The sequence below is a fragment of the Euprymna scolopes genome, chromosome 4, assembly GCF_053919585.1.
Source record: "Euprymna scolopes isolate OS-2025 chromosome 4, ASM5391958v1, whole genome shotgun sequence".
NCBI lineage: Eukaryota > Metazoa > Mollusca > Cephalopoda > Sepiida > Sepiolidae > Euprymna > Euprymna scolopes.
In genome coordinates, this window is record NC_136485.1 from 106,277,833 (window position 1) to 106,290,073 (window position 12,241).

Below are 12,241 nucleotides of genomic sequence, written 5' to 3' on the forward strand. Positions count from 1 at the left end.
GTAGAATACTTAACATAATTAAATCCTTCTTAGATAAGAGAAAAATCCAGGTAGTCCTCGACGGTCGCACATCTAAACAATAAGATATAAATGCGGGAGTGCCCCAGGGTTCTATCCTTGGACCTCTATTATTCCTGATATTCATAAATGACCTCCCCGACAACATTGCCTCTGAGATGGGTATATATGCTGATGACACTACACTCTATGGCAGACACGACAGGAAGACGAATGAACACATTTCTAAAGAAATGGCAGAAACACTAGAGGAAGACCTCCAATCTGTAGTGGAATGGGGACAAAAGTGGTTGGTCGCGTTCAATGCTAAACTAGTTTCATTCAATAATTACAAGAAACCCTCTCTACCACCCATAGCAATGGCCAACGACTCTTTATCTGAGAGTCCATCTTTCAAACTCCTTGGCCTAACGTTCACAGGAAACATGAGTTGGAACAATTACATTGAAGGCATTGCCAGGGCCGCTGCAAGAAAGGTGGGCTCTCTCTACCGTGCTAGAAAACTACTAACACCCGAAAGTATCCTGTACCTCTATAAGGCCACCATTCGCCCATGTATGGAGTATTGCTGCCACATCTAGGCTGGTGCATCTGCTGCTAGTCTCTCGCTCCTTGACAAGGTTCAAAAGAGAGTCGCAAACCTGATAGGCCCTGAACTGGCATCTAAGCTTCAGCCTCTGTCCCATCGACGAAATGTTGCATCCCTCTGCCTTTTCTACAAGTATTTTAGTGGTGAATGCTCTGACGAACTGCAATCACTTGTGCCCCCACGACGCGAGCACCCTCGACAAACCCGACAGGCTACTAGATCCCACCCCCACACTGTAGAGATCCCTAGATGTAAAAGATCTTTTTACTCCAATAGTTTCTTCCCCAGAACCGCAAGACTCTGGAATTCCATTCCAGGTCCCTGCTTCCCCAACAGTACTGACGTGCAGAAGTTCAAGTGTAACGTGAACCGACACCTTGCTGCCCAAATCCCTACATAGTACCCCAGTAGTTGTTTCCCCTGATAGTAGCCCCCTACACCAAAGTGGCAATTTGCATTGTTTGGGGTGAAAATGTAATAAAAAAAAAAAAAAAAATTTTTTTTGTATACAGGGTGGAACGATAAAATTGTCGCCCTAGTAAAGACGACATGATTCAATTTCCGTTTGACCAAAACCGGTTTTATTTTTTTTGCTGCATGCCATCTACCAGTTCGCCAGTTGTGTACAAATTCCAGGAGAGATAAGAGCCTTCTATCATGTTTGAAAGTGACACAACGTTCAACGAGCGAGATCGGAGATGCGCTGCTGTGCAACTCATGCTCTCTACCAATACAAGTTATGACAACAGGACCATTGCCAGCGCCCTCAAAATGTAAATCTGTAGGGTTTAACAGTTTAAATGCATCAGACGAACCTTTCCGGCCACAGTTATGGTTTTTGGTGTGATTTCAAGTGAGAGCCACATCATGCCACCTTCCATCTTCGAAATCGGCTTGAAAGTCAACACCAAAGTGTATCTGGATGTGCTGAAGAGTGTGGTGATCCCCTGGTGCAATCAGATGGCCGCTGGCAGACCTTGGGTGTGGCAGCAGGGACTTGGCACCGGTTCATAATTCTAAAAAGACCCAGGCTTGGCTTCAGGAATGCTATGACTTTGTACCCTTCTCTCCCCCCCCCCCCCACTTGAACCTGCTGGACTACTTCGCTTGGTCATATGTTCAGAACATCTCTAACATGATCTCTCACAACACCAAAGCCAGCCTGATCGCCGCTATCTGCCGAGTATTCACCGAGGTCCTGCTGGCGCTTGTGGAAAAAGCATGCTTCCAGTTCTGGTGGTGATTAAATAGATGTCAGCTCTAGTACATAACCAAGTTACCTGAATTGATTTTTTCAATAAAGTTTTAAAATAAAGCTGTAATGATGTTTTTTTTTTTTATCGTTCCATCCAGTAAAGCGAAGTGAACGATCTCCAGTCTGTAGTGGATTGGGACATAAATGAATGGTAGCTTTTAATGCTGCTAAGACTAAGCTTCTTTACTTTAACAATTGAAAGAAACATTCTCAACCACCGACTGCCATGACTAATGATATGCTACTTGAAAGCAAATTATTCAAACTCCTCGGCTTAACGTTCTCAAGCAACATGAATTGGAAGAAATACATTAAGAACATTGCCAAGGCTGCTGTAAAGAAGGTGAGCTCTCTCTCTACTGTTCCAGAAAATTATCTGTATCTAGGAGTACTCTATATCTCTACAAAGCTACCATTCGTCCATGTCTGGAGTATTGTTGCCATATCTGGACTAGTGCGTCTACCACTAGTCTTTCCCTCTTAGACATGGCTAAAAAAAGAGTCATAAAGCTAATAGATCCTGCAGTATCAGCCAGGCTCCCACCCTTGTCCCATTGCCACAATGTTGCACCCTTGTGCCTGTTTTATAAACATTTTAATGGAACGTGTTCTCACGAACTCGTTGCATATGTGCCCCTTCGACTTAAATACTCCCGACTAACCTGACACACAGCAAAATCCCACCTCTTCACTACAGAGATCCATAGATGCCGGAAAGCTTTCTACTTTAATAGTTTCTTCCTTTGAACTGGTAGATTTTTAAATTCCTTCCAGGTCTTCTGCTTTCCTTACCATAACTAACATACAGAAATTTAAATGTAATGTGGACAAACATCTTGCCCCTGTTAGACATGATCTCAAATCGTAACTCCTTACGTTCAAGTGGTAATACGCATTGTTAGAGGTGAAAAAGAGTAAATAAAAGTAATTACTCTCATCCATTATTTCAATGTGGCCATATCATCAGAGTTTACTCTTCTGCATATATCGTTTTCTATACCATCCAGATTTAACCTTTCTCTAAGATCATCAGATCTAAACCTGTCTTTAATACTCGCATTACATATTTATCGTATCATTCTCATATCATTTCCCTTTACCGATGATAAATAGAAACAACGGTTTCGATTATCGATAATCGGTAATTATCGGGGTATTCTGAGACAAAACTTAACTAAGATCACTCCCAAACTTACACACTAAAGTTCTGTAAATTTTAAAGAAAATCTGTTCAGCCGTTTCGGAGTCTATAAGGAACGAACTCTCACACACACACACACACACAGAAAAGTTGCATTTATATAATTGTAGATACATGTACATAGCCAAATTTATAGGAAAATATACAAATGAAATTAATATGAAAATAAATGTACACATGAAATTCATAGGAAATAAATATATAATTGGAATTGATAGGAAAGAAATATACAAATGTAATTCATAGGAAATGAATATGCAAATGAAATTCACAGGAAAGATATATATAAAAATCATTTATAGGAAATACAGAAATAGAATTCATAGGAAATAAACCTACAATGGAATTTATAGGGAAAATACACAAATGGAATTTGTAGACAAGAAATGTACAAATGAAATTCATAGGAAAGATATATACAAATGGAATTTATAGGGAAGACATATACAAATTGGATTCATAGGAAAGCGACATACAAATGTAATTAACATGAAAGAAATGTACAAATGGAATTTATGGGGAAAATTACGAATTTATAGGAAAGAAATATACAAATGGAATTTATAGGAAAAAATACATATAAATGGAATTTATAGGAAAGAAATATACAAATGGAATTTATAGGAAAAAAATACATATAAATGGAATTTATAGGAAAGAAATATACAAATGGAACTTATAGGAAAAAATACATATAAATGGAATTTATAGGAAAGAAATATACAAATGGAATTTATAGGAAAAAAATACATATAAATGGAATTTATAGGAAAGAAATATACAAATGGAATTTATAGGAAAAAAATACATATAAATGGAATTTATAGGAAAGAAATATACAAATGGAACTTATAGGAAAAAATACATACAAATGGAATTTATAGGAAAAAATACATACAAATGGAATTTATAGGAAAGGAATATACAAATGGAATTTATAGGAAAGGAATATACAAATGAAATTTATAGAAAAGGAATATACAAATGGAATTTATAGGAAAGGAATATACAAATGGACAAACAAAAAACACGGAATGTAAAACTGGGTGTAATTTGAATACCAGACATGAATGCATTTACTTCATTTGTACTCCTTCAACAAAAATACACCCGATCTAACCAACTAACAGCAAAATTCCACCACTTCACCATTAAGGTCTTTAGATGCAGAAAGATTTTCTATTCTAATAATTTCTTTCTTTTGACCGAGTTCATTTGGAATCCATTTCCTGCTTCGTTTTTTCCCCGATCTTTCCAACACGCAAAAATTTAATTGTAATGTCAATATCCAGGTTGCTCATACAAATTTGACCCCTATCACGGGACTCCAATTATGCTTCAGTGTTAATATGTTTTGCTTGGCGCGAAGAAAATTTTTTTTTTATGCATAACTCAGAATTATCTGTACAAAAATAATTAGATTGTGATAAAAAAAAGTACTTGCTTACACGTTGGACATAAAAGAGTTGGCGCAAAATTCAAAGTTCTCATAAATGAAAGTCAGATGAGCGAAAGTTTGTAACTAGATCTTTTGCAAGTTCATAAAATAGTTATGATTCTGGAACTTTTCTTTTTCAATATCCAGTTATGTATATTTTTAGCAATTCTAAGAAACACAAGGTCGTTGTCGGCGATCTTTCAAGAATATCTATTCTTTAGCATTTAATCTCACTCAAACCTTGGTGACGTTTATGAATTTCACGATGGCATTATTAGATTGAAATGTATTTTGCGCGTTTTGTGACAGCCAAACTTCAAAAGACAGTTTTTTTTTCTTTCGACTTGCAGTGAAGTGAAAGTACATCTTTCTCCACTGACAGAAATCGGAAAACTGAAATTGTTGACAGACGATCAAAGTAAACTGACTGTTTCAAAGGACAACAACTTCTGATTGGCCAATAGATTACCGTATACAAAATGACCCACCAGATGAGTGATCGTGTGATGATATTTATTTCCTTCTCACAGTGAAATGATGTGACACAAGAATCGGAAAGTAGGATTTGAAAAAGCCAAAGCCCTATGGGAAGAGCACTCTAGCCTGCAATGATGTTTAGGTAGCTCTGTTGGCATTCCCGATAGAGGCGCCTCAGGCGATTAGCAATAAACTAAACCCTTCTCAAAGGGAGAAGGCAAAGCCTGGGAGAGTGGACCTCCTAAATCTGCACAGGACCAGAGACATACCCTAGTCAGCAGATAACTAGTCATCTCAATAACTGCCTGGATTCAGTTGGCTTTGGTGCCGAGGGAGAAAACTGGACTGTTGACTGAAACTTCTCTACACACACTGCCTGATAGATTCAGAATATTAATTTAAAAAATTACGTTTTAACGACGTGAATTTCCCCCGACAGATAATATCTTGCTTGACAATTTTATTATAATATAGATATACAGAAATTCTATTTTTCGTCTTTAAACTTTGGAAACTGAATATCATGTAAAAAAATTTCAAATCCTTTTTCAGACGCCTTTAATGACCTTGTGTCTAATTTGTAAAAATCTTTCAATCCAAAAATTATGTAGTAAAATGTGCAAGACTTCACACACCTCAAGTAAATTATTATTATTTTAATATTACTATATTATATGTCACAATATTCTTTTTAAATTTCTAACTGTAGAGTTGTTTTTTGTGTATGAAAGTGGAGTCGAATCATCACAAAACCCCATCTAATATGTGCATACATTCATGGAGACGACCTATAGATTTTAGTTTTATTGGTAGTTTTAAATTAATAAATATTTATCATTTCATCATTAGTACGAGATATGAAAAATTAAGTTTTAAACAAAAACAAAGAAATAAAAGCAAAAGAATCATTTTGTGCCATCAGAAAATAGGCACAATTTTTTTTTCTAATTCCAATATTATATTGTGGTTAAAAAATGTTAAATTCGACACGCTGCTGCCAAATCTCGACGCTCTTCTGTCAAAACTTAACCCCAAATCTCGACGTTTTGCTATCAAAAACTCAACTCCAAATCTCAACACTCTACTGCCAAAAGTCAACACCAAATCTCAACACTCTACTGTCAAAACTCAACTCCAAATCTCAACATTCTACTGTCAAAGCTCAACTCTAGAACACAACGTACTGCTGACAATATTTGCTACTCTGGCATCCAAATCCAATATCGACACTTTCTGAAAAAAAAAATCAGTTTTTTTTTATCCAACTGGAAGCATCTCATTTGCATGCTATGTGACAATATCGCAAGCATATAAAGAGAAAAGGCGGCCATTTTTTTTTGTTCATTCTTTTTGTCTACAGACTGCAAACAGGTTTGTACTAATTTTTTAAGTTCTTAGTGACAAAAGAGCAACCTATTTTGCCGTTGGTAGCACTTTAGACCACAGATATCCCAATAGTTCCGCTGTTTTTGATTCTTGATTCCGATTAATCGTCTCAACATTAATTAGTAATAGCTGACCAAACCCGGCGTTGCCAATGATGTGACACAAGATGTGACACCTTTTATTTTCTTTTAATTTTAAACTTATAAAATTCGACCAACCTTTTTTTTATATAATAGATTTGCTATCTAATTTATGTACCTACGTAACTACTTATACGATTAACTGTGTATTTTATAATTATTAAATGTCTATATTATATATTATTTCCTTCTTTGTATAGGTGTGTTCGACTATTTTTTTTTTATAGTTCTTTGGCTAATTGCCATTTATTTACATCCGTTCTCTTTTGATGTTGTGTTTTTCTTTAATAATTGTAAATACCGTTTGCTTATCTATATCACCCTAAAAGAAAACAGAATATAGATAACGCGGAAGTTTAGACAATCGCTCAGAGTTTTGCGATTTTGCGTTGAAATCTTGAATATAAGACAACTAATCAGACACTATAAAAAATGGAAGCGTCGAATGTGTCTGGAATAACCACAATACAATAGTTTTCTATGCGCATGCGTATGCAGCTTTAGTTCATACAAAAACATCAAATATTTAAAGAGTAAGTGTGGTATTGTGGTGATTGTTGTAATGAAAGAGATCTAGAAATAATGGAAGAATGAAAGAAATAATGTTTTTAAGAATTCGTCAAAATACATACAAGATAGATAGGAAGACCACAGCCATCGCATTTCACAGGCCTTTTTAATTGCTCAAAGTTTTAGGATTTTGTGTTGAAGTCTTGTAATATTGGCCAACAAATCAAACATCATAAAAAACGGAAGCGCCACAATAACCACAATGCAATAATTTCCTATGCGCATGCGTGTACAGCTTTAGTTCATACAAAAACATCAAATAACCAAAATGTGAAGGACTCCATAGAGTAAATGTTGCATTGTGGTGATTGATGAAGTGAAAAGAGTTTACACATGATGGAAGAATGGAAAGGAATAACACCTTTAAGAATTTTTCAAAATACGTCTAGAATAGACAGGAACACTACACACTTTTAGTGGCACCATGTCTAATTTATAAAAAATGTTTTGGCATATGAAAATATCGTTTAAAAATGAGCTTGGCCAGTACCAGATGGGTGACTATTTGGAAATACCACACATTATAAGTAGGAGGACGTCGACACTCTGGCCTCGAACTATCTCAACCCTGTCCTGCCGCTGGATCAGACTAGTTGGGATGTGGGAGTGAGGATGGCTCTGTGCAAACCAGCTTCACTTGAAACAAACTCCCAGCATGTGTCACTTTAATTTCTAGGACAAACTCTATATACATTTTTTACACTGATGTTTTTATATGTTACGTAATAGAATTTAAAAAAAGTCGAGGTCTGTTGAAATTTAAGTTTGAACCAGATCAATGTGCATTCGCTGAAAGGTAAAAAAATGTTAACGTTTAAAAAGGTATGTGCATTTGTTTTACATAGCAAGTAAAGAAACAAACAAATAAGACAAGAAGCCCCCAGAGCACTATTGAAACATCTGTCGACAGTATTGCCCGTTCCCTAACTCATATTGAAAAAGTGGTCAACTGTAGACATCATCGTCTATTTGTATACTTTCTTATACATTTTGGAGAGAAATTTCTGTCTTAGTTATGTGCATTGATATTGGAACAATTTGGCATTTGGAATTTCCACCCTGCTTCCTCTTTCTTTGACCGTATCAACGTGCAGAAATTTAAATGTAATGTGAACAAGCATCTAACTGCAAAACTCCCCACTTAGAATGAACCTATGAACGTAGTTGCGAATTTGTGGTAGCCATTTACATCTCAGTAGCAATGTGCCTTGTTTATGGCAAATAGAGGTAAAAAAAATAAATAAATAATAATAATAATAATAAAAATACTACTACTACTAATAAAATAAAATAATAAAGCTAATAACTAATATAATAAAAATAAAAATAATAATAATAACAATAATAAAATAAAAATAAACATAGTAAGAATAAAAATAATAATAATAATAATATTAATAATAATAATAAATAATAATAAAATAATAGTGATAAATATAATAAAATAATAATACTAATACTACTACTAATAAAAATAAAAATAATAAAAATAATAAACTCAATAACATTAATAATAAATTAATTTAATACTTCCTTAATGCTCACGGGCTACTGCCCGAGGAACAGAAGGGATGTCGAAAAGGAAAAAGACACACAACTTATCATACATAGATCAAAAAAATGTTGAGAGAGGTAAAAGAAAAACAGGAAAAAGAACATAGCCATGGAATGGATTGATTAAAAAAAGCCTGTTACAGAATACCACAGGCATAGCTAATTCGATGCCTGTGAATGTACAAGAATATCAATATTATAAAGAAAGCAATGAAAACCTGGAGATTATAACTGGAAGCTGGAGGACAGCACATGACTGATATAAGAATACAGAGAGGCATCTTTCAAGGAGACTCACTATCACTACTACTGTTTATCATAGCCATGATACCATGAAACTACATACTGAGGAAATGTAATGCTGGATAAATTTTAAAGGTACAGAACAAAGAAGAAACCATCTCATGTATATGGATGACCTGAAGCTGTTTGCTAAAAGCAAAAAGGAACTGGAAAAATTGATAAACACTACCAGAATATTCAGCCAGGACATTGGAATCGAATTTGAAATGGAAAAAATGTGCATTACTAGAGATGAAAAGGGAAAACTAAAGACATCAGAAGGTATAGAACTCCCCAACCAAGAGAAGATGAGAGCGCTCAGTGAATATGCCACAAATATCAAGGGGTGCTGGAAGTAGAAACCATTAAATCTACAGAAATGAAAGCTAAGATTGGAAGAGTACATGAGAAGAACAGGGAAACTGTTAGAAAGAAAGCTATACAGTAGAAATTTAATTAAGGTAATAAACACCTGGGCAGCATCGCTAATAAGGTACTCGCGATCGTTCATAGGATGAACTAAAGAAGAACGTAGACACCTTGATCAGAGGATGAGGAAATTAATGACAATGCCCAATGCACCCAAAATACGATACAGACCGACTTTCTGTGAAAAAGAGCAAAGAAAGGACACTTACAAACGTAGAAAACCGCATAGAAGGCACACAAAAAGACCTGGAAAAGTACATGTCAGAACACAGAAAGATTGATCATTGCAACGAGAGACACCACCAAGAGCAACAATACAGGAAACGATGAAACCAGAAACAAAAATACAAGAAAAGTGGGAAGAGAAAGAGCTACATGGGCGATTTATCAGAATAACAAAAGAAAAGTACCATGAAAGCATCTAGATGTGGTTAAGAAAAGGACACATGAACAGATAAACAGAATCCCTACTGACAGTTGTACAGAACAACACAATTAGAACCAACCACATTAAAGCTAAAATAAATAAAACACAAGAAAACAGTAAATGTAAACTGCGGGCAGAGAGACAAAACAGTAAACCACATAATAAGTGAATACATCAAACTAGCTCAAAAAGAATATGAGAACAGACACGACTACATAGAGAAGGCAGTGCACTGGGAACTCTGCAGACGACTACACCTCAAACATGCTAATAAATGGTTTAAATACAAACAAGAGTGTAGGAAAATGAAAACCATAACATCTTTTGGGAAATGGAGTTACAAACAGATTAACTCATCCAAGCAAAAAGACCGGATATCATAATAATTAAAAAGAAGGAAAGAAATTGCCAAATTGTAGATTTTGCCATCCCAGCTGACCACAGAGTGAAGATCAAAGAGAAAGAAAAACGAAACAAATATGTGAAACTTGCCAGAGAACTGCATAATAAAGAATATGGAACTTGAAGAAAATCAATATAATACCAATAATTGTAGGAGCACTAGGAAGAGTCTAAAAAAATTTGGAAAAAAGACTAAGAGAAATCAGGGAAGACTGAAAGTATGCAATGAATGGCAATGCTAAAAAGTAGCTGAAATTTTAAGGAAAATCCCTAAGTACAGAAACTAGTCCATATGAGTAACAAATTCTTACCGAGCATATATAAACTGCAACAGAAATGAAACAAAAAGGCACAACCAAGAGAACTGGTACAACAAAAGTGAAAAGTGTCCATTTCCCCTTCCTCTCCTTACTTTCCCCTTCCTTTCCCTCCCACTAAAAAAAAAAAACTGGCATCAGCATGATTGGCACTACACTAAGACGAACGGTCATGGAGAATGGAAAGACTGAGGAGAGAAAGCACTAACCAGACCTCCACTAGATGAGGGCGAAGAGGACTGGGACTTTGGGGGGGGGGGGCTTATTGCCACTTCAATTCCAATGAAGACCAATGGTCGCTACAAATGAGAAATCAATAGTAAATGATTGTTGTGATAACGCAAATTAATTTGCAAATGGTATTGAAAGAGGTAGAGAGTACTGGAAATTTGGGGAGAGTTATTATCACTCATACTCCAGAGAACACCACAAGTTGTTTTCAAAGAAAATTCTTTGATGATGGCATGTGTGAAAACTCCTCCTCCTCCTCCTCCTCCTCCTCCTCCTCCTCCTCCTCCTACTACTACTACTACTACTACTACTACTACTACTACTACTACTACTACTACTACTACTACGACTACTACTACTAATAATATTACACATCCCAACAAATACACTCACAGACTTAAACAATCTAATTTATGCAGGCGCCAAAATGGTAAGTATGAGTCTCAAATCAGAAAATCAACTGGGGACAAGCGGACCAACAAAATCTGGATAGGAAATTAGACTAGAAACTCAAATACACAAACATAAAAAAGAAACCAAAATGATCAACAGGAAGAAAGCAATGTGGAGAAAACAGAATATTGGAAATGTAACTGGCAGGGAGAGGCTAAACAAGAAACATGAAGAACTGGACCAAAAAATAAAAGCAAAAGAAGCGAGATTGAGACGATATAGATATAAATCTGAACAATGCAAACAAAATAGAACATTTGAAACTAATGAAAGCCAATTCTACAAAAATGTGAACGGAGGAAAAACAAAAACAGAACAACCAAATCCGACAGAAACAAAACTCTACTGGAGTAAAATATGGGAAGAGCGACGAGATTACAATAGAAATGCCGAATGGCTGAAAGACATGAAAGAAGAGTTACAACAAATAGAAGAAGGAACAGTGAATGAAATCAGCAAGGAAACCCTAAAGAAAACCATAGGAAAAATGGCAAGCTGGAGAGCACCAGGGCATGACGGGATACATGCATACTGGTTCAAAAAATTCACAACCTTACATGAAAGGCTAGCCCCAAACCTGAGAAGATGTATACAGGAAGCAAGCATTCCAGACTGGATGACAAAAGGTAGAAGCACACTGCTACAGAAGGACACGGAGAAAGGAACCATCCCTAGCAACTATAGGCCAATCACATGCTTACCCACTATGTGGAAGATACTGACAGCACAACTGAGGGAACAAATCTACCACTCCCTGAATAACCATGGACTCATCCCCGAGGAGCAGAAAGGATGCCAAAAAGGAAAAAGAGGAACACATGATCTGCTATTTATAGATCAAAAGATCCTAAAGGAGGTAAAAAGGAGGAGGAAAAATTTAGCCATAGCTTGGAGCGACTACAAAAAAGCGTACGACAAGCATGGATAATAGAATGCCTAAAAATGTATAAAATACCAAGCAGGATCACCAACTAAATAGAAAATGCAATGAAAACATGGAGGCTGGAATTGACAGCTGATGAACAACATATAACAGAAATTAACATACAAAGAGGCATCTTCCAAGGAGACT

General features: G+C 35.8%; 1 protein-coding gene across 2 annotated transcripts in view; it reads right to left on the minus strand.

Moving 5' to 3' along the window:
- Positions 1–12,241, minus strand: part of LOC145269242 (ras-like protein family member 12) — a 357,352-nt gene that overhangs the window by 34,520 nt on the left and 310,591 nt on the right. The gene's annotated exons all lie outside the window — the stretch shown is intronic.